This window comes from Podarcis bocagei, assembly GCF_964188305.1.
Source record: "Podarcis bocagei genome assembly, chromosome: 17".
NCBI classification, from domain to species: Eukaryota; Metazoa; Chordata; class Lepidosauria; order Squamata; family Lacertidae; genus Podarcis; species Podarcis bocagei.
In genome coordinates, this window is record NC_138143.1 from 3398944 (window position 1) to 3420102 (window position 21159).

Here is a 21159-nt window from a genome sequence, read left to right on the forward strand (position 1 = left end):
GCCCCTTCTCTAAACTCTTTCTTCTTCACACAGACAATAGCAGAGGCTTTGGAAGATCCCTCTTCACTAGCTCTGGGTGCAGGCAAACACTTCCAAAGTCATCATTTCCTCACCCCCACTCCATTCCTCCTCCTCGTTATATTTGTCAGACTTCTTTCTTTATGTGCCTTGTCAACAAATGTCACCCCTTATACACCCAAATGTTCTGCTGGAGAGGGCTACCAGCAGGATGCCATCTCAGTAGAAGCTATGTTCTGTACAATGTAGGAAACAGACCTTTAATGTGGCACCACCTCCCCTTTGGAACTTACACACACACACACACACACACACACACACACACACACACACCTGACAGGCATTGTCCTCATTATCTTTTCAGTGCCTGTTGGAGATGTTCATCTTCCAACAAGCCTTTTAAATAGAGTTTATGCCAGTCTTTATCTATATTGGACTAGAAACTGAATTTACATTTTTTTTTCTTGTTAATTGCTTTGGGGTGTTTCATGGGATGCAATTCATAAATAAAGTGAAAGAAATATAATTATTGTGACTTGCTTTGACAGCAGAAGAAAGCTTTATGCATGAACTGAGTGGAATGTTGGAGACATCATCTAGTCAGTATTAATGGTGAAGTATGTCTTAAAGGTAAAGGGACCCCTGACCATTAGGTCCAGACGTGGCCAACTCTGGGGTTGCGACGCTCATCTCGCTTTATTGGCCGAGGGAGCCGGCGTACAGTTTCCGGGTCATGTGGCCAGCATGACTAAGCCGCTTCTGGCAAACCAGAGCAGCGCACGGAAATGCCATTTACCTTCCCACCAGAGCGGTACCTATTTATCTACTTGCACTTTGACGTGCTTTCGAACTGCTAGGTTGGCAGGAGCAGGGACCAAGCAACGGGAGCTCACCCGTTGGCAGGAGCAGGGACTGAGCAACGGGAGTCCTAGGCTCTGTGGTTTAACCCACAGTGCCACCCGCGTCCCTTGAAGTATGTCTTAGATATGTTATAAAATCTTCTCTTTCTTTGCCTTGTGTACCTCAGTTGTTTACTCCTCCACTTAAGCCAGGGCACAAGCAAACGGGAATGGGAAGCTGAGGTGCATGAGGGAAAGAATTCTGACGCTGTGCACACAAGTCCCAGCTTCCTGCACATTTGAAGGCAGCATTTCAGAGCTGTTACTGCCTATGATGTGCACATTCCCTTTTGGTGCCTTGCCATGGTCTCTGACCAAACCAGCTTTGAGTTTTCATAGTGTTCAGATTTGTACTCTGAAAAATCCAAAGCCAGCCCCTGAAAGCAAAAGTGTATTGTAGCAACATAGCTCCGTATGTTTGGGTCTGATTGTCATGAGCTCCTTTATAAATGCACATGTTGATGTTGGTGCTGTAGGTTTCGTTGTTTATAAGTGTTGGCATATTGCAGACATACATGGTCAAGGGACTTTTAAAAAAGAAGAAAAATTCAATACCACCTGTTTTCCAGGAATACCATCATTCAAAAACATTTTTAAAAGGTTTTTTTTAAAAATAAAATTGAGTATAAAAGAGACTGCTTGCAATCATGTCTAATCAGTATTGTCACTCCAATGAGTTGGCTATAGTTGGAAATTGAGGTGGGGAACTCATCTTCCCCCCCCTAAAAAAAATGCAGGCTTTCCTTGCCAACACTGTTTTGTACTGTTATCAAACTAAACAATTCTGAGAGGTTTTTTCTGGTTTTTGTTTTTGAGTTTTGTAAACTTCAGTCAGTGAATAGATTAAAATAAATGCTTACGGTGAAAATTGAAAAGATGCTGGAGAGCTTTGATTGGATCGCTTGTCTCTTTTAATATTATTTATTAAACAACCAAATGAGGGATCTGATTGGAGCAAGGGAGGGATTTTAATGCTTTCTACACAGTTTTACTAGTTAAATATTTTATTTTATTTTATTGTTTATCAAAAGATCCCAGGACGGTTTACAACATTAATATCACACTTTACAGAACACAATAATAAAAACATAATAATAAAATAATCATAACAGTGTCTCCCCCCCCCCCCCCATTTAACAGACCATAGATTATTGAATGGCCAAAGGCATGGGTAAAGAGGAATGTTTTTGCCTAGCACCTAAGACATACAATGATGGTGCTAGGCAAGTCTTTTTGGGAAGAGCATTCCACAGAAGGGGAGCCACCACAGAAAAGACCTGTTCTTGTGTTGCCACCCTCCAAACCTCCCGGGGACATAGAAAAGTGCCTCAGATGACAAGAACAGAGTCTGGGTCAGTTTGTATGGGGGGAGAGATAGTCCTTAAGGTATTGAGGTCCTGAGCTGTGTAAGGCTTTATAGGTCAACACTAGCACTTTGCATTGGGCCCAGAGACTTACGGCAGCCAGTGCAACTGGGCCAGGAAATAGCAAACCCCCTGTTTTCAGGGGGAGGGGTATTTAGATTTGTTAAATGACACATGGAAGGAGGATCAAGCCCTGCTATTCCAATTCAACTTGCCTCTCACCCCAATGATTTTGTTTTTTAAAAAGGAGATCAAATCATGGATCTTCAATTTCTTTTGCCTTAAACAAAGTAGCTAATTGGTGGGACTGAAAATTAAGGGTGTATTTGTTTTGATTTGTTCGTTTTAGTTCTGTAGGTTTCCTCCAAATAACGGAATGAGAAAATAATATTGTTTGAACTTTTCTTGTCTCAATAGTGTTTCTTTCTAGTAATACCTTCAGTATCTTAGAAGAGGCACGGCACTGAGGTTATGGTAATATGCAAATTATTTTCCTTGTTTTGGTTATAATTATATGTTTGCAGATTTTTAGAGTGTAATCTACTTTGAGCTTCCCATCTGGATGCAGAGCGCAAACAGGATAAACAATGTACATCTCAGTGTAATGAATTGATCTGTGAAAGGGCAATACAGTAAACTTAAACACTTAAACTGCTTGACAGCCCTAATTATTATTTCTGTTTATTTATTTATCTATTGCTATTGGTGTATTTGGCGCTTTACATATGATCTCTTGTTTGAGGTGAGTGCAAGGACACGTGCCGTGATACCATGGGAGTCATCTTGCAGAAATAACTGTAATCTGTTTGACAGACCCTCAGTTGCTATTTGTAATATGGAATCAGAATTACACAGCCCTTTGCTTGTGCTGTGGAGCCAGTAGGTGAGGTTCATGATACATGAAAGGTTATGTCAAATCTTCTGAAGAGAAGGAGGGTGCTATAGACAGTTGTGTGCTTCTGACTCAGATGCTTTCTCTCTAGCATGAGCCAAGATGTATGCAAAGTGAAAAGAAGAGGTACCTTTGGGTGTGTGGGTGTGCTAGTGGCCAGATTAGAATATTTGAGGGGGGGGGTTGAACCTTGAACTCAAGTTGCCTATCCATTCTCCATTGTAACTGCGCTCCACCCCAGACAACTAGATTCTCTCCCCCTGTTGTGAAGCCACCACTTTTCTCCTGTTTCTGTGACTTAAGAAATCAGGTAACCCAAACTACATGTACATTTGATAAGGAGTTTTGAACTGTTCTGACACGTGTCTCTGTATAATATACCTATTTGTTAATTTGCTGGAGACTTTTGTCTAACAAATGAACTAACAAATGAAATTAATAATAAAAAAATGATGATGATGTTGATGATGATTTATTGAGTGCATGTATTACACATTCTTGTGTAATTTGTATATTTTATGATCAAGTGAAGTAGCCCCTATGTGCACATACATGGAATAGATACAAGTGATGCTATTAGCTGTCTACACAGTTGAATTTACTTACCTAGGTGACAAGCATTCCCAAAGCGGGTACATAGGTAAGCTTAATAAAATAAAATAAATTGAGGCATATTCTAACTTATTTTGAATGGGTCTACTCTTCACTATTGATACTTGTTGTCCAATCCAGCTAGGTGGATGAGTGGGCTCACTCTCTTTGCTTAATAAGGAATCATAGAATCATAGAGATGGAAGAGACCACAAGGGCCATCGAGTCCAACCCCCTGCCAAGCAGGAAACACCATCAGAGCACTCCTGACATATGGTTGTCAAGCCTCTGCTTAAAGACCTCCAAAGTAGGAGACTCCACCACACTCCTTGGCAGCAAATCCCACTGTCGAACAGCTCTTACTGTCAGGAAGTTCTTCCTAATGTTTAGGTGGAATCTTCTTTCTTGTAGTTTGGATCCATTGCTCCGTGTCCGCTTCTCTGGAGCAGCAGAAAACAACCTTTCTCCCTCCTCTATGTGACATCCTTTTATATATTTGAACATGGCTATCATATCACCCCTTAACCTCCTCTTCTCCAGGCTAAACATGCCCAGCTCCCTTAGCCGTTCCTCATAAGGCATCGTTTCCAGGCCTTTGACCATTTTGGTTGCCCTCCTCTGGACACGTTCCAAGGAGAAAAATAATAATTAAAAAATTGGATTTCATATATCTATCTATATCTATCTATATCTATATCTATATCTATATCTATATCTATATCTATATCTATATCTATGGTCGGTCATTTTCTCTTAGCCTAACCTAGTAACCTAGTAACCTTAGCCTAGTCACTGACGGGCTGCCCTTCTCCCTCCTTGGGGGAAAAGCCCCCAAGAGCCGCACACCCCCCCCATGCGGCTCGTGAAAGGGAGCGTGGCTCTTGGGGGCTTTACCGGGAGGTGGGGAAGGGACTGAGGGGCTGCCCTCTTTCCCTTCCCCCACCTCCCACAAAAGCCAGCAAGAGCCGTGCGCTCTTTAAAGGGAGCGTGGCTCTTGCGGGCTTTTCTACGAGGTGGGAGAAGGCTCCCACCTCGTAGAAAAGCCCGCAAGAGCCGCGCGGAGCCTGTGTGTGGCTCTTGGGGGCTTTTCCCGCCTGCCTCCCGCCTGCATTCACGCCATAAGACGCACACACATTTCCCCCTACTTTTTAGGAGGGAAAAAGTGTGTCTTATGGAGCAAAAAATATGGTACTCTATCCTGAGTTCCTTGACAGAGAAGTGGAATATAAATGTAATAAAATAAAATAGAAATACATAGAAAGTGAAATTTCTTCAAAGCTTGTCTTAGATGGAAATTGAATTGATTATAAAAATGTTAAATTTGATGCCTTTCAATATTCATGACCCTCTATCAAATGTACCTGAATTAAAGCCTATTTTTCTACATGGAAAAATATTTTATTTCTGAGGTAAAAACTAAGTACAGTGGTACCTCGGGTTACATATGCTTCAGGTTATATACGCTTCAGGTTACAGACTCCGCTAACACAGAAATAGTGCTTCAGGTTAAGAACTTTGCTTCAGGATGAGAACAGAAATCATGCCCTGGCGGCGTGGGGGCAGCAGAAGGCCCCATTAACTAAAGTGGTGCTTCAGGTTAAGAACAGTTTTAGGTTAAGTACAGACCTCCGGAACGAATTAAGTGCTTAACCTGAGGTACCACTGTATAGGGCTTTAAAGGTTAAAACCAGCACCTTGAACCCGATCCTGTACTCCACCGGGAGCCAGTGCAGCTGGTATAGCACCGGGTGAATGTGATCTCGCAGCGAAGACCCCGTAAGGAGTCTCGCCGCGGCATTCTGCACCCACTGGAGTTTCTGGGTCAGTCTCAAGGGCAGCCCCACATAGAGCGAGTTACAATAATCCATTCTGGAGGTGACCATCGCGTGGATCACAGTGGCTAGGTCAGGGCGAGAGAGGTAAGGAGCCAACTGCTTAGCTTGGCGGAGATGGAAAAATGCTGCCTTTGTTATAGCTGCAATCTGCGCCTCCATGGAAAGGGAGGTGTCGAAGATTACACCCAAACTCTTAACGGACGGTGCTGGCACTAATTGCACCCCCGCAAGAGATGGGAGTTCCCCCCCCCAATCCCATATCGTCCCAACCCCGCCAAAGGACCTCTGTCTTCAAAGGATTTAACTTTAACAGGCTCCCACGTAACCATCCAGCCACAGCTTCCAAACATCTGATCAGTGTGTCTGGGGCCGAGTCAGGATGGCCATCCATCAACAGATGGAGTTGGGTGTCATCAGCATTCTGATGGCAGCCCAACCCAAAACTCCGGACAAGCTGGGCGAGGGGGTGCATAAAGATGTTGAAAAGCATCATAGCCAAACACTGGAGAGTCCTGGTACCAAATGGGAAATAGCCTTATGAGAAAAGCTAACCCAACAGACTGAAACTGACACGAGGACAAATAGAAGAGGACTCTCTCACCCCAGTATGGCTTCCCTTTATCTCATACACAGCCCAAAAAGACCACAACAAGAATCCACTGAAAACATACAAATCAATTTGGCCAATTTGACCCAACAAGCCCCCCCCCCCCCGCACACTTCACAAATGCAAACAAACCTCACTGCAGACAACCACAGACAACCATCCACACCCTGGGCTCCCCCAATCCCTCTCACTACCAAGGAAATGTAATAAGCAAATAGAAAGAGAACCTACCCAGTTGATGCTGACACAAAACCCCACATGTACACTGTAAAAAAATAAAAATTTCACTGCCACCCCTCCTCCCCCCCCATCTTCTTCCTGGCCTTATACCAGGGGACAGCAAACGTTTTCAGCAGGGGGCCGGTCCACTGTCCCTCAGACCTTGTGGGGGGCCGGACTATATTTTTTTGGGGGGGAATATTGAACGTATTCCTATACCCCACAAATAACCCAGAGATGCATTTTAAATAAAAGCAGACATTCTACTCATGTAAAAACACGCTGATTCCCGGACCGTCCGCAGGCTGGATTTAGAAGGCAATGGTGCCGGATGCAGCCCCTGGGCCTTAGTTTGCCTACCCATGCCTTATACTATATTCAACACTAATGTCTCACAACAAATGTAACTGATCTGTAGAAAAGACTGTAGAGGCTGAAAAAAAGAGAAAAGGCGTGTACTTTTGTAAACCAAGAAAATTGTTAATAAAAATTATTTAGTGGTCTATATGACCAGAGGTTTTGGATTAATCTCCTAGGTAGTATAATGTTTTACTTTGTCACAAACAAGGTACAGTGGTGCCCCGCAAGACGAATGCCTCGCAAGACGGAAAACTCGCTAGACGAAAGAGTTTTCCGTTTTGGAGGTGCTTCGCAAAACGAATTTCCTATAGGCTTGCTTCGCAAGATGACAATGCCTTGCGAGTTCCTGCTGGTTTCCCCCCCCCTTTCTAAGCTGCTAAGCCGCTTATCAGCTGATCCGATCAGCAGATAAGCCGCTAAAAGCCGCTAATAGCGCTAATAGCGATAATCCGCTAATCCATCAATGGGCTTGCTTCGCAAGACGAAAAAACCGCTAGACGAAAAGAATCATAGAACGGATTCTTTTCGTCTTGCGAGGCACCACTGTATATGTTAATTGTATTTTGATAGAAACCAGTTAATACACACTCTTATTTAAGAAATGCATCAATTACAAAATTTAACTCCCATTTTAAAATCAGCCATTTGCCACGATGGTTTAAACTAAACCACTTTGTACTTTATTTTTTAGAAATTTTCTAAAATCTTCCCAGCTGTGATCCTGCTGTGCATAGATTCTTCTTCCATGTTGCCTATGTGAGTGCATTCAGGGTTTGGAGTAGATGGAAAGACAGGGAAATGATGAACAATGTTGAAAGCAGAAAAGATGGGAGTGGAGTTAAGGGTTTTTAAGGCAGTTATCTTAAATTGTACCTGAAATCCGTCCATTATGATTCGACTGATTTTTATGAAGGGAGAGTCAAGGCTTGCAAATAGAAGTGTTTTGAAAAGTGATTGTGTGTTTGAGACAAACATATTTGGGTGGTTTTGAACCCCAACACAAACGTCTGCTAATCTCTGAAGTGTGGAGGCAGGGTTGTCCACAGACATCTGTGTTGCAGTGATGAGTAGTGGTGTATAGGTGCATAGATGTAAAAAAAAATTGGGGTGTGTGTGTTTTGTTTGTTCTGTTTTAGACTGGGTATGTTGAAGGGCCAATACAGGTGGTGGGTTCCTCTGTGCACTTAAAAACAACAACAGAATCCCTTCCCATTTCCTCTTTACCCATATTGACTAACTAGGTTACACATGGTGCTTATGGTTGTACTGTAATTAGTTGCTGTGGTGCAAACAGTATTAATGGCTTTGTGTTCTGCTTTTGACTTACCACTATGGGAAACCAGAATATTGTACTAGATCAGGGGTCAGCAACCCGCAGCTCCGGAGCCGCATGTGGCTCTTTTACACCTTTGCCGCGGCTCCGGGGCTGATACTAGCGAGGGGAGGAGGCGCATTGTGCGCCCCAACACTCCCCACTGTTTTAAATGTCGCAATGGTTTTGCGGCTCCCAGTTTTTTTTCCCTTCGGTCCAAGTGGCTCTTTTTGTCTGAAAGGTTGCAGACCCCTGGACTAGATGGACCATGGGTAGGTGAGCAATCTGGCCCAATCACCTTCTAAATCCAGCCTGCGGACAGTCCAGGAATCAGTGTGTTTTTACATGAGTAGAATGTGTGTTTTTATTTAAAATGCATCTCTGGATTATATTGTGAGGCATAGGAATTTGTTCATTCCCCCCCACAATATAGTCTGCCCCCCCCCAAAGTCTGGGGGACATTGGACCGGCCTCCTGCTGAAAAGGTTTGCTGACCCCTGAGATGGACCCTTGATCTGGCATTCATATGTTTATGTATTGTGTTTATACGCTTGGCAAAAATGTGTCTCTCCTTCGCTGTTCTTCACTCAGGCATGTGGAATACGCAAATAGCAGTCAACCAGTTCCTTAACTGGTGTAGGTTGGCTTAGTTGTACAGACTGAAAAATGTCTGTCATACCAGCTGGAGTTCAGCTAAGGATATTCAGTCAGCTCTGTGTTTTACATCTTTGTTTTGTTAAAATAAATGTGATTTCACGCAGGCCATAACTTAGGTTGGAGATCTCCTAATTACCAAAGTATGTGCACTGCTCAGCAGTGAAATGTAACTTGTGCTTTCTTTGCTTCCGCAGTCTCGAATTTTGAAAGAAAGGACACAGAAAGCACAGGGTGTTTTTCCCTTTTTGTTTTGTTTTTGTTTTTTCTGTGTGAGGGGAATTGAATAGGCTCCCCCCAAAAGTGTGTGTGCATTACACTTCAGCTGAGTGGCTAACTGGGTAGAAGAATATGTGGGCTCCCACTCTCTCTGTGCCCAAATTGTTATCAAAGCTTTCACCACTTCGAAAAAACTGGCAGGGCTTGTTCATCAAAAGGCCTCTGTTGCATTGATCACCCCAGGCATTCAGCAGCAATGAATTAAGCTATATAAAGCATGAGTTAAACAGTACATTCTGTAATCTTGTTGGGTTTCTGAGTTTTGATCATGCAGTTTCCATGCATCTGTTTTATTCCTGCAACCATGAGAACTAGAAACTTTTTTTTTAAAAAAGTAAATCATTTTTCAATTTTATAACAAGAATACAAATTTTTTAAAAATCAAACATACTCTTTATATTTGTTTATTTTTCTTTTAAGATCTCCCTTTCACATATATCTTGACTGCTCATTTTATGTTAACCCTGCTAACGTTTTAAGTTGTTTGCAATAATTTTTCAAATAATCCACAATTTTTTTTCCATTCTTTATTCAAGGTTTTTTCTTCCTGGTTCTTCATTCTTCCCGTAAGTTTAGCCATTTCTGCATACTCCATCTTCTGCCAGTCCTCCTTAGTTGGAACTGTTTCTTCTTTCCATTTCTGCACATAAATCATCTGGGCAGTCGCTGCATACATAAATGTTTTTTCTGATATTTGGGTTCCTCTGAGCCTATTATCTCTAGAAGAAAAGCTTCTGGTTTTTTTAAAAATAAAATAAAATATATCTTCAACATTTTGTTCAGTTCATTATAAATCATTTCCCAGAAAGCTTTCACTACCTTACATGACCACCATGTATGGTAAAAGGTACTCTCCTTTTCTTTACATTTCCAGCATGTATCTGGTAAAATGCGGTCTTGACTATGCTACCACTCAGTGGATTTGTAACTGGCTGACTGACCGAACCCAAAGGGTGCTCATCAATGGTTCCTCTTCATCCTGGAGAAGAGTGCCTAGTGGGGTGCCACAGGGTTCTGTCTTGGGCCCGGTCTTATTCAACATCTTTATCAACGACTTGGATGATGGACTCAAGGGCATCCTGATCAAATTTTGCAGATGACACCAAACTGGGAGGGGTGGCTAACACCCCAGAGGATGTCACATAGAGGAGGGAGAAAGGTTGTTTTCTGCTGCTCCAGAGAAGCGGACACGGAGCAATGGATCCAAACTATAAGAAAGAAGATTCCACCTAAACATTAGGAAGAACTTCCTGACAGTAAGAGCTGTTCGACAGTGGAATTTGCTGCCAAGGAGTGTGGTGGAGTCTCCTACTTTGGAGGTCTTTAAGCAGAGGCTTGACAACCATATGTCAGGAGTGCTCTGATGGTGTTTCCTGCTTAGCAGGGGGTTGGACTCGATGGCCCTTGTGGTCTCTTCCAACTCTATGATTCTATGATTCTATGATTCCGATTTATACATCTTAGCCAATTTACTAGGAGTCAGATACCATCTATACATCATTTTCATATAGTTGTCGTTTAGTGTATAACACACCGTAAATTTCAAATCTGTATTCCATAATTTTTCTCATGCTGCTATTTCAAAGTTATGACCTATACTCCTTGCCCAGTGTATCATTGCTGATTTTACAAGTTTGTCTTTTGTTTCCCATTCCAATAACAACTTGTACACTCTCTATAAGTTCTCTTTCAAATCGTGAGGTTTGATTCATAAATCCATTCATTTTATCTAATTCAAATAGCTCATTAAGTTGATAATATTGTAACATATTCAAACCTTTCTCATTTTACTTCTCAGTCTACATCCATTAACAAATCTGTATATGTTGCCCATTCATTTTTCATTTTTTCAAAGATATAGCTTCAATAAGAGAGAGCCACAAAGGTTTCTTTCTTTCCAACTGGTTTTTATATTTATTCCATACTGTATATATTTTTTTCTGATTGCATGATGCATAAAACCTTTATGCATTTTAATTTTACCATACCATAAATATTACCAAACTTATTGTCATGTCCTTCCAAGTCTAACACCTGGTTAATCACTCCTTTAACCAGCAAAGAAATGATGCCTCATAATCTGGTCGTAAATCAGGTAAGGAGAATCCACCTCTTCGTTTCCAATCTATCAGAATTTTATATTTAATTCTTGGTTTCTTCCCTTGCCAGACAAATCTAGAAATATATTTCTGCCATGCTTTGAAGCATCTTCCATTGCTGATTACTGGAGCTGTTTGAAATAAGAGAAGCATCATCGGTAACACATTCATCTTTATGACTGACATCCTTCCCATCAATGAAAGCTTCATTCTGACCCCATACTTCAAGACTTTTCCTGATTTCTCTTCATGTCTGAATATAATTTTCTTGGAATATGTTAGGGTTTCTTGATGTTAACCAAATTCCCAAATACTTAACCTTTTTATCCTATTATTAATCCCGTATTTGTCTGTTCATCGTTCTTTACCTGTTTGTCTATATTTTTCACTGAAATTTTAGTTTTACTTTTGTTTATTTTAAACCCTGCAACTTCCCCAAATTTTCTTATCTCTAATAGTGGGAACTAGCAACTTTTCTCTTTAGATGAAAACTGAAATACAAAAGATATAACTTCTGCAATTTTGAGTGTTAGAATGCAAAACACCAGAGCGCATTAAAATATATTTAGCTTCCTTTTACAGCACTGAAAAACTTGGTGGCAAAATAGAAAATCTGGGCTGAACTGTTTTTAGAACTAATACTGGATCGATGTATTGTCATTTTCATAAAAGAGACTTGCTATTTTAGAAGCTAGCTGTCTTCTGGCTGGAGGAGAGTTAACATTGATTTGAATTGTATACTGCCCTTCTAGTACATTTATTTCAGTCCTGTTTACAAGCTGCAATGATTCCTAAAAAGAGGCTATCAAGATAATCCATGGTGTATGTTGTGTAACAAAAATATAGACTTGGCATCTTGTGTTAGTGTCATGTCGTTCTGTTTTCCAAACAGCAGGAGTCAGTGCTATACAAAGGACTCATTTCTTACAGTGTTTTCAGCTGATTTTTGTTTAGTGGACTTGAGTCCACTATGAGTTTCTATCTTATAACAAGGAAGGATGGGGTGGGTTGGTTGGTTGGTTGGAATCATCTTTGTCAGAAACAGTGTTAGAAACAGAGATATGAAAGCTAGGAACTAAATGGCACCTTAAACCTAGGTTATGGGCGTAACAGCAGGATGTCTAGGCGCACTTATTTTATAACAAGAATTCAAAGCTGAAAATGAATGAACTGCAGCTAACATATTGTGTTCATGTTTTACATTGTCTAGTCCTTCCCCTGCGCACCCCCCCCCCCTGATATTCTTAAGAGGGTCTCTTCTCCAGTCTTCAGAGAGTATCTGGAAGTGGAGAGGCAGAAAAAGGTCTTCCTTTCCTTCCGCTCTGCAGTTTTAATCTGAAATTTTAAGCCAGGGGTCAGCAAACTTACCGCACCTCGGGCCGGTGTCTCCAGCACCAATCATGCAGCGGGCCGGAGGGCAGAGGAGTGCGTGCCCATACGCATGCACACACACTATTTCCGGCATACTTCCGGGTCAGAGGAGCACCGGAAATAGCTTGTGTGCATGTGCACAGGCCTCCTCCGACCTGGATGTGCACTGGAAATAACACTTGTGCATGCGCAACTGACCCGGAAGTGGGCTGCTGTGCAGTGCAGCGCCGGTAAGTACGGGCAGCAGCGGGCGGCGGGGGTCGCTGTGGGCCGGATAAACAAGTCCCTCGGGCCTTATCTGGCCTGTGGGCCTTAGTTTGGGGATCCCTGTCTTAGGCTCATGTTCTGGCTCACGCTAATGAAATTCCCTGTCACAAAATGCACCTAGAACAATGGGAGTTTCGAACACTGGGCAGAAATCACCCTTGATAGTGGATAGCTTAAAGCTAACCTTAATGTTAATGCTCCTGTAAGCTGGGCTGCTGTGTTGCCTGTATTGGTATTCCTTGGGGTGACATCTGCAGCATCTAGACCTTGAACCACACAGGCAGCAGTTATGCTACTGTGCAGACCTTGGATGCATAACGGCCAGCCTATAAAGCATTACTGCAGCTCCATGGATTCAATTTATTGTTGGCATCTGTGTGGGGGCTATAATGTTTCAATTCAATGTTTTAGATGTAACCCCACTACAAAAGCTACCAACATTTTTTTTCTGAGCCAGATATATAATTTGTACTAGAACCAGCACCTGATTTTGCCTGGCCTCATGTATATTGCTCTCAGTTCTTAGGGAATGAATAAAACTGTAACCGGCTGTGAAATGTTTGATGGATTGGACCACATGCAAGTTGCATTCTGTCCACAGTTGCCACCCCCACCGTGTATTGCTTTGATTTTAAAGTCCAGCATTAGATGCAGAGTTGCTAGTTGGGGGTGGAACTTGGCACCTTACAGGCTCCCCTACCACCAGTTTCCTATAAATCGTTTTCCCAAGCCTGTACACTGTAGAATGTGTGGAGTGCAGAAGACTGTTTTGGGATACAGTAGTTATGTTAATGCTGTTGTTTGTACTTCACTTGTATTCAGTCCCCAAACAGGCACAGCCTAGTTCAGTGGGTGCAAACCTATGGCATGCGTGCCAGAGGGGGCACTCAGAGCCCTCTCTGTGGGCACGCACGCCGTTGCCCCAGCACAGAGCTGGCAGAAGGCAAGGGCAGTGCGTTGAGTCCTCAGCTCAACTTGTGTCTCAGTAGAAGCACCTCGGGTGGAGGAGACTGGCTGTTCTGGAAGACAACCCCTGGATTTAAAGCTGTGAAGGATTGGGTGACTGTGCTGCTCTGTGGCAATGCGGCTGTACACTTGATCAAACCAGGTATACTGTAAAGGTCTGAAAACCCCTGTGCCCTCAAAGGCATAAACAATCACCTGCTGCCTGTCTTCTGGCAGTCCAACAAGAGAGCCTGTCTGACTGCTGCAAGCTCTCTGGACTGGTTCCACAAGTGCTTCATTCTGGAAGTGAGGATTCAGGGTGGATTTGATTTAAATCACAATTTAAATCACTAGTCAATAAGACTTGATTTAAAACATTTTTTTTACAGAAGGACTCATTCTTGCTGGTATAATCTTAATATTTACAACGTGAAGGTTTCATTTTTTGAATAATAAATTTTCAGAGTAGTTTTTACAGTTAAATCACAAATTACTGATTATACCATTAGAAATACATAGACAGATAATTATGAAATTATTGTGAGGTTTAATAAGTTAACTGTTTATATTTGGACAACTTTTCTGCTGCACTTTATTTGAAGGAGAAACATAATCATTTCCTTAATAACAATTTAAACAATTTATTTAACTAAAACAATTACATTATAGCATATGTATCCATGTTTGTTAACTGATGTGGTTAAACTTTTTAAAAAAAACTTAGACTGAGTTTTAGCACACATGAAAAAACTTAAAACAAATCCTTATTTCCTGATGAGTAGCCTTTGGCCTATAATGTAACTTAAATAGAAAACTATCTTTAGAAAGATTTTTCCTCCAGAAGCATTTTATTTAATTTAAATAAATAAAAAATCCAATTTAAATATTTAAAATCTGATTTTTTAAAAAAAATAATTGATTTTTATTCACCCTGGAGGCGTTACTTGCTGGAGAATGGGCTGGAATTCAAAGTGCTACTGCTGGTGGACAGTGTTCCTGGTCACCTGCAGGGACTGCAATTTGTGCACGATGATGTCACAGTTGCCTCCCCCCCAATACAACCTCACTCATCCAGCCTTTGAATCAAGGGGTGATTCGCTGCTTCAAGGCTCATGATGCCAGGCTCACCTTTGTCTTGCTGATCAATGCAGTGGATGCTGATCTGGATCTCGACCTCACGTCATTCTGGAAGACCTTCAACATTGCCAACTGCAATCAAACCTATATCAAAGCAGGCAGTGGATGCAATCAAGCCTGAAACCATGAACGCATGCTGAGGCAAACTCTGGAAGGAATGTGTTCATGGTATCAAGGAATTTCCAGACATTACCACTGAGGTGGAGAACATTGTGAAGATGGTGTTGATGACAATGGCTTTGTTGACCTCATCCAGGAGGAAGTGGAAGAACTGACTGAGGGACAACAGGCCTTGAGCCTGAAAGAGCTGAGATCAAGTTCCAGCTCTGAAAGCGGGGAAGAAGGGGAGGATGGTGAGCAGGATGACCAATCCACCTAGACCTTGGAGAGCTTTTCTGAACTCTTTGGCACACTCAACCATGTGAATTATATCATTGTGCAGTATGACCTCTCCATGGAACGCATCCTGAAGATCAAGCATGCCATTGCAGATGGTGTGTGACCATACAAGGAGATGTTTGACCAGCTGAAGAGACAAAACACCAACTACCTATCACCATGTTCCTCTGCAAAGCGCCAGCAGCAGCAGCAAGTGAATCTGACCCACTGCCAAGCACTTCAGGATACCGGTCTACTCCTCTTGTCGTCATTTCCACATCCTCCAGTGATGATGAAGATATAGAGCCACCACTGCCACCATTCTTGCCAGTTTGGAAGGGCTGCTGGGTTTTTAAAAGGGATTTTCAAGAGTTCCCAGGGGTTTAGAGCAGTGTTTCCCAAACGTTTTTGGGCAACGGCACACCTGTGTACTAAAAAAAAATCTCGCGGCACACCACCATTAAAGCCCCGCCCCGTGACGTCAGCGCGCAGCGTCACGCCGGGAGGGACGCACAAAAGTGAACGTTTTTTCCCTCGGCAGCTCCTCTCAGCTGCGCTCAATCCGCCTCGGAGCGCAGGAGCGATGCCTCTCTCTGGCTCTCCCTCCGCGCAGGCTGAGGGAGGGAGGGAGGGGCGCGTGTGACCCGTCTCTGCTGGGAGACCAAACCCAGCGAGACAGAGTCGCGCGGAGGCGCCCAGGCAGCGCTGCCGGCTGCGAGGAGGAGCGCCAGGCAGCAGCAGGAGGCGCGGCCTCTCCTCGCCGCCCCCGCCCCGCCTCTCGCCGCCCGACTCGCCCGCCTCCCTCCAGGCATCTCGCGGCACACCAGCCGGTGTCTCACGGCACACTCGTGTGCCGGGGAACACCGGTTGGGAAACACTGGTTTAGAGGGTGTTTACGGGCTTTTTAGATGGTGTTCCCTGCTATACACATTTTCAGTTATATACACCGTACCTGGGAACATAACCCCCACGTAAGTGGGAAGTCACCTGTAGTATGTAATATAGTATGGGGCTTTGCTATTTCAGGGAAAAGCAAGTAAAAAATATCACAGGGCATGCTCAGGCCTGAGGTGGGCCTGAAGTAAATCTTTGGAGCTTTGCCACTATCTAAGCTGTTGGCAGCAAGAAACCTGTTCTGTGAACCTTGGCTGGAAGAAGGAGAAGGAGAAGAAGAAATAATAATAATAATAATAATAATAATAATAATAATGATGATGATGATGATGATGATGATGATGATGATGATGATGATGTAGTAGTAGTAGTAGTAGTAGATATTCAGGTAAAATGTGGTCATGTTGCCTTTTGAATGGGGAAGTGGGGGCTGCATCAAGTTAGAGAAGGGTCCATGGATTATCACATTAACCAAGACAGCTTATTTTACTCTGAGACAAAATCTCTTTAAATCACCCATAGTAGCCCATGGAAGCTACTATCCTGCAGCATTTTTTGCAGGCCTGCTGGGGGATGGCAGAGGAGAGACAAAAGCTGCATTTCCATGCTGAGTGTGTCTCTCCTGTTCATAGCTGTCAACTTACAGATTTGAAAATAAGGGACCAGCAGCCTCGGAAATAAGGGATCAGCAGCCAAAATAAGGGATTTTAGTCAACCAGCTCCTTTCCTTTCCCTCATAACAGTCAATCGAAGGAGCCTCCAAAACAAATCCACCCCCCCCCCAAGATTGCCGCCTGCCATTGTACTCAACCAGCTCCTTTCCTCCCCCCCCACCATGTGCCCCCGCTCCTGACATACCTTTTCCCCAGCAAGGGTGAGTGGGCCGTCGATGACGTATCCATCCGATTCTGAGCACAGGTATGTTCAACTTCTGAGCCCCTCTGAGCCAAAGGCAGAAAGCCCAGCCAGCAACCAAATGAAGTGGTGGTTCCCACAGCGCAGCAACCCAGCAAAGGGGATGCAGCAAGGAAAACCACCGTCACCTCTCCGCTGGGAAGCGCTGAGCAAAAGCGAGTCCCCAGGCAACGCGGCCGATTTGATCGGCACAAGGCATGCAAGCTCCACCCCCCAGTCGTTCTTAGACTCCTTATTGGGTGAGCAACGCAGCCAAGCAACACAGTTGGAGCCTCCCTCCTCCCTGGCCGGCAGGGAGGGAGGGAGGGAGAGGAGCTGCTTCCTTTGAAACCCAGGAAATTTAAGGGACATCATCAATCCAGGACAGCAGCGGAAACGGCGGTGGGATAAGGGAGTTTCCCGCCAAATAAGGGATGGTTGACAGCTATACTCCTGTTGCAGCCTATGTACTCTCTATGCTGGGTGCACAATACATCTTAGCCTTCTCACTTGCCTGTGTATGAATTTCCTGGTTTCTGTATATATACTAGTCCAGAGCCTTGGGAGGGGGGGCGCTAGCCAGATTTTTTGCCCCGGGTGAAGCCTCCATAGGGCGCCATTGAGGCTCCTAGCCTCTCTGTGTGTGTGCACATGCGTGTGTGTGCAAATGGCACATGGGGAGTGCCAAACTGGGTCTTTGATCCAGGTGAAATAAAGCCTAGTTTCGCTCCTGTACCAGGCTAGTGCTTAAATAAAAGACTGCTTTACCACAACCACCCCAAGCCCTTAACCCAGGAGAGGGATTCTGATGGGAAGCTGTGCCTTGTAGCAATGCCACAAGTGAAGTAAGGTTTAAATTTATGGTATCAACTGCTGGTGCAGAGCAGCCCTCAGTTCTGTGAGTGAGAAGCAAGAGAAAAGACATATCGAACATATGAAAACTCTTAATCTGTTTATACTCATTAACAGTCTCGGTTTTCAGGAGCTTGATGCTTCTGCACTAATGTTTGGAAATGAAACTCCATTTTCAAATGATATTTATTGAATTGAAATGGTGACTCAGCAACAAGAACCATCTTAGGTTGTTCATTCTTCAGCAGCATTTTAAAATACAGCGGTACCTCGGGTTAAGTACTTAATTTGTTCTGAAGGTCTGTTCTTAACCTGAAACTGTTCTTAACCTGAAGCATCACTTTAGCTAATAGGGCCTCTTGCTGCCGCTGCGCCGCTGGAGCACGATTTCTGTTCTCATCCTGAAGCAAAGTACTTAACTCGAGGTATTATTTCTGGGTTAGCGGAGTATGTAACCTGAAGCGTATGTAACCAATGTATAGGGGGCTCAGTAGGCCAGGACAAAGGTTAACTTGCCCTCAACTCATGGTGTGACCTTTGTGACAGCAGCTGTTTTCTATCTATGTCTTCCATGTGTGCCATATTATGAAGATTATGAAGATTTTAAAAAATGTTACTCAGCACTGAAATTGCTTGTCACAATGGAAACTTGGATAGGTTGGTAATTGGACTGGATCTGAGTAAAAAAATATCCTAGGAGTAAGAGAGTACCATTTCCACTGAGTCACAATGCTGATTGTAGCTGCCCATTAATGTTGTTTGGAAGCAAGAGATAATTTATTGCATGCTACATTGCAGAGGTCTGCTGTGTGCAGAGGGGGGAACTGAGCTAAGCTACTACTATGACATTTTAAAATCTAGAATTTGTTTCGGATTGCAAATTCATGCAGCCTTAGGATATTCTTCAACTGCTTTCTCATTAGGCATCAGATGTGAGGTGGAGACTAGTCCATAGCATTTGCCCAGTTATTGTTTATGGTGTGTATCAACAACAAAGTGTTCGAACCCTTTAGGATTATTATTTGTCATGTGAAAAATAAATTAATTTTCTGTGCATGTTACTGAAGCATAGGCCTGGCTGATCTCAATTTAGCCTTTTTAAAAAACTGACACATTAATTCATATTTATATCCCACCCTATTCCAAGAGTTCAGGGTGCACAATTGCAGCTTAGGAGCTCCATGTCCCTTAGTCTCTTCTTTTAAAAAGTGGAAAATATGTTTGTCACATAAGCGCACCCAGGAGGAGAACAGGGAGGGATGGTTGTTGAGAAGTACTAATAATTTTGGTTAAACACACATACACCTAAATAAGGAGAGCTAGGGAACCTGTGGTCAGGCCTCTGCAGGTTGTGGGGCAGCTGGGTCCACTTGCCTTGGGCCTTGGAGGGCTGGGCTGGCCATGGGGTTCTGCCAGGAGCTTGCCAGACTTACCCTGTCATGCTGAGAAGAAGACCCTTGCCCCAGGCCTCAGACAAGCTCTGCATGGGCCTGCCTGTGGCTCTCCAGATGTTAGTGGGCTCAAGTTCTCCTCAGCCCCAGCCAGCGTGGCCGATGCTCAGGGGTGATGGGAGTTGTAGTCCAGGAGCATCAGAAGGAACACAGGTTGGGTAGGCCTGGGCAATGTATCAATTCATCGCCCAGGACCGGTATGAGGGGCAGACAGCAATGGCAGCTTCACTCAGTGGTATATTACAGGTGAAACAGCCTCCTCCTCAGTTCCTTAGCCACCAGTGCCCAGCGCGCCAAGGGAGAAACAAGCTGCAGCCGGGCACTGGAGGCAGAGGGACTCAGGGGCAGCGGCAGTTTCACCAGCGATATCCTGCTGAGTGAAGCTGCCATCCCACTTTGCCCTCAAACCGGCGCAGAGGGAGAAACATGCTGCATCGGAGAGGGGCCAGTACAGCTTGTTCCTCCCTTCACTTCTTTAAACTGCTTGGTTGAGAAGCATACATAGAATCATAGAGTTGGAATAGACCACAAGGGCCATCGAGTCCAACCCCCTGCCAATCTGCCATTACTTCAGCCAAGCAGTTTTATGGAGCCCCCTACACGCCACTGGCTTGCACCAGCTGGTGGCAGGATGGGAACTCTGTGAAACTGCTTTGCTGAAGGGTGCTAGGTTACCGCCACCTCAGCCAAGCAGTTAATGGAGCCCCCAGCCCACTGCTGGCTCGTGAAAGCCAGTGGCGTGTCGGTACTCCCACCCCACAGCCGAACAGTCCCAAAGCTTCTCCTGCTTGCTCGCTTGCAAGCAGGAGAAGGATGGGGTTCCTCAACTTGGGGAGCACAAAGCTGCTTTCTCCCTGGTGCAGTGAGGCACTGGGGTGAAACCACCTCAGCAATTTCACCCTGACGCCTTGCAGTGCTGTGGTAGGAAGCAGGTTTTGGAACATGGTGATGTGCCGCCAGATCACATTGTTTGCCTGGCGATATATTGTGATGTTGTAAACCTGACATCACCCAGCCCTCGCTGTGGGGAGAGTGTTTAGCAGGAGAGGAGACTGTAAGTACAAAAATGGGTATGTTTAATGGTGTCATTATTTGTCTCACTTCTTTCTCCAGGCTTTTTTCTACCTGGTGGCCCATCCTTAGGATCAATCAGCATGATCCAAGAGTAGATGCTTGACTGAGTCTTCATCTGCTTTCATCTTTGGCAGTTTGACATTGTGTCTCTTACTTTCTCCTTAAAAGCTGCCATAGGGGTTTCAACTTTGATCCTCGCAATAGTGTGGGTGGGTGGGTGTGTTTACATAAACTCTTTCATCTGGAAACTATTTTCCAGGTCTGAATTTCTAGCCTTTAGTCATTTTTCATTGGGGATAGCAGGAATCAGTGTTCCATGTGATTCCTGTGGAAGTCTCTACTGTGAAAGATTTTGAGGAGAGGTTTCTAAAGGTGTGTGAACCTGGGACTAAACTTACCAAGAAATTCCCAGAGGCAGCAAGCAGCTAGTCAAAACCTGCTGGACGCTGGAGCTTTCAGAGCTTTCCAAATTGAGCGCCAAAATTTGATCAACCTCTTCTCTTCTCCATCCCTCCACCCATTCAGTGTGAAAAACTGGTGGTGTTGAAAATTTTCCACTGCTGTACTTTTCCATTTAAAAATGAATTTCTAAAAATAAATAGTTTTGTTAACCTAATTGGTAATGTAATGAATGGAAACAGTCAAACTGAGCAGTTTCTGCTTGTAATAAACTTTTTCAGGTGTCTGTCTTTAGGAACCACACTTTCATGTATTATATATAGCCAAGCCGACTTTAATGTATTTTTAGGAACCATCAGTTGTACAAT

The 21159-nt window shown here is 43.8% G+C and overlaps 1 protein-coding gene and 1 long non-coding RNA gene across 5 annotated transcripts in view; both read left to right on the forward strand.

Annotated features, from left to right (window-relative positions):
* The window catches only part of MECP2 (methyl-CpG binding protein 2), a 97580-nt gene that overhangs the window by 28786 nt on the left and 47635 nt on the right, over positions 1 to 21159 (forward strand). The window lies entirely within an intron of this gene.
* LOC308576534 lies at positions 567 to 20399 on the forward strand. Its single transcript, XR_014003279.1, has 3 exons — positions 567 to 648; positions 2699 to 2755; positions 18791 to 20399. It is a non-coding gene; the product is annotated as an uncharacterized lncRNA (long non-coding RNA).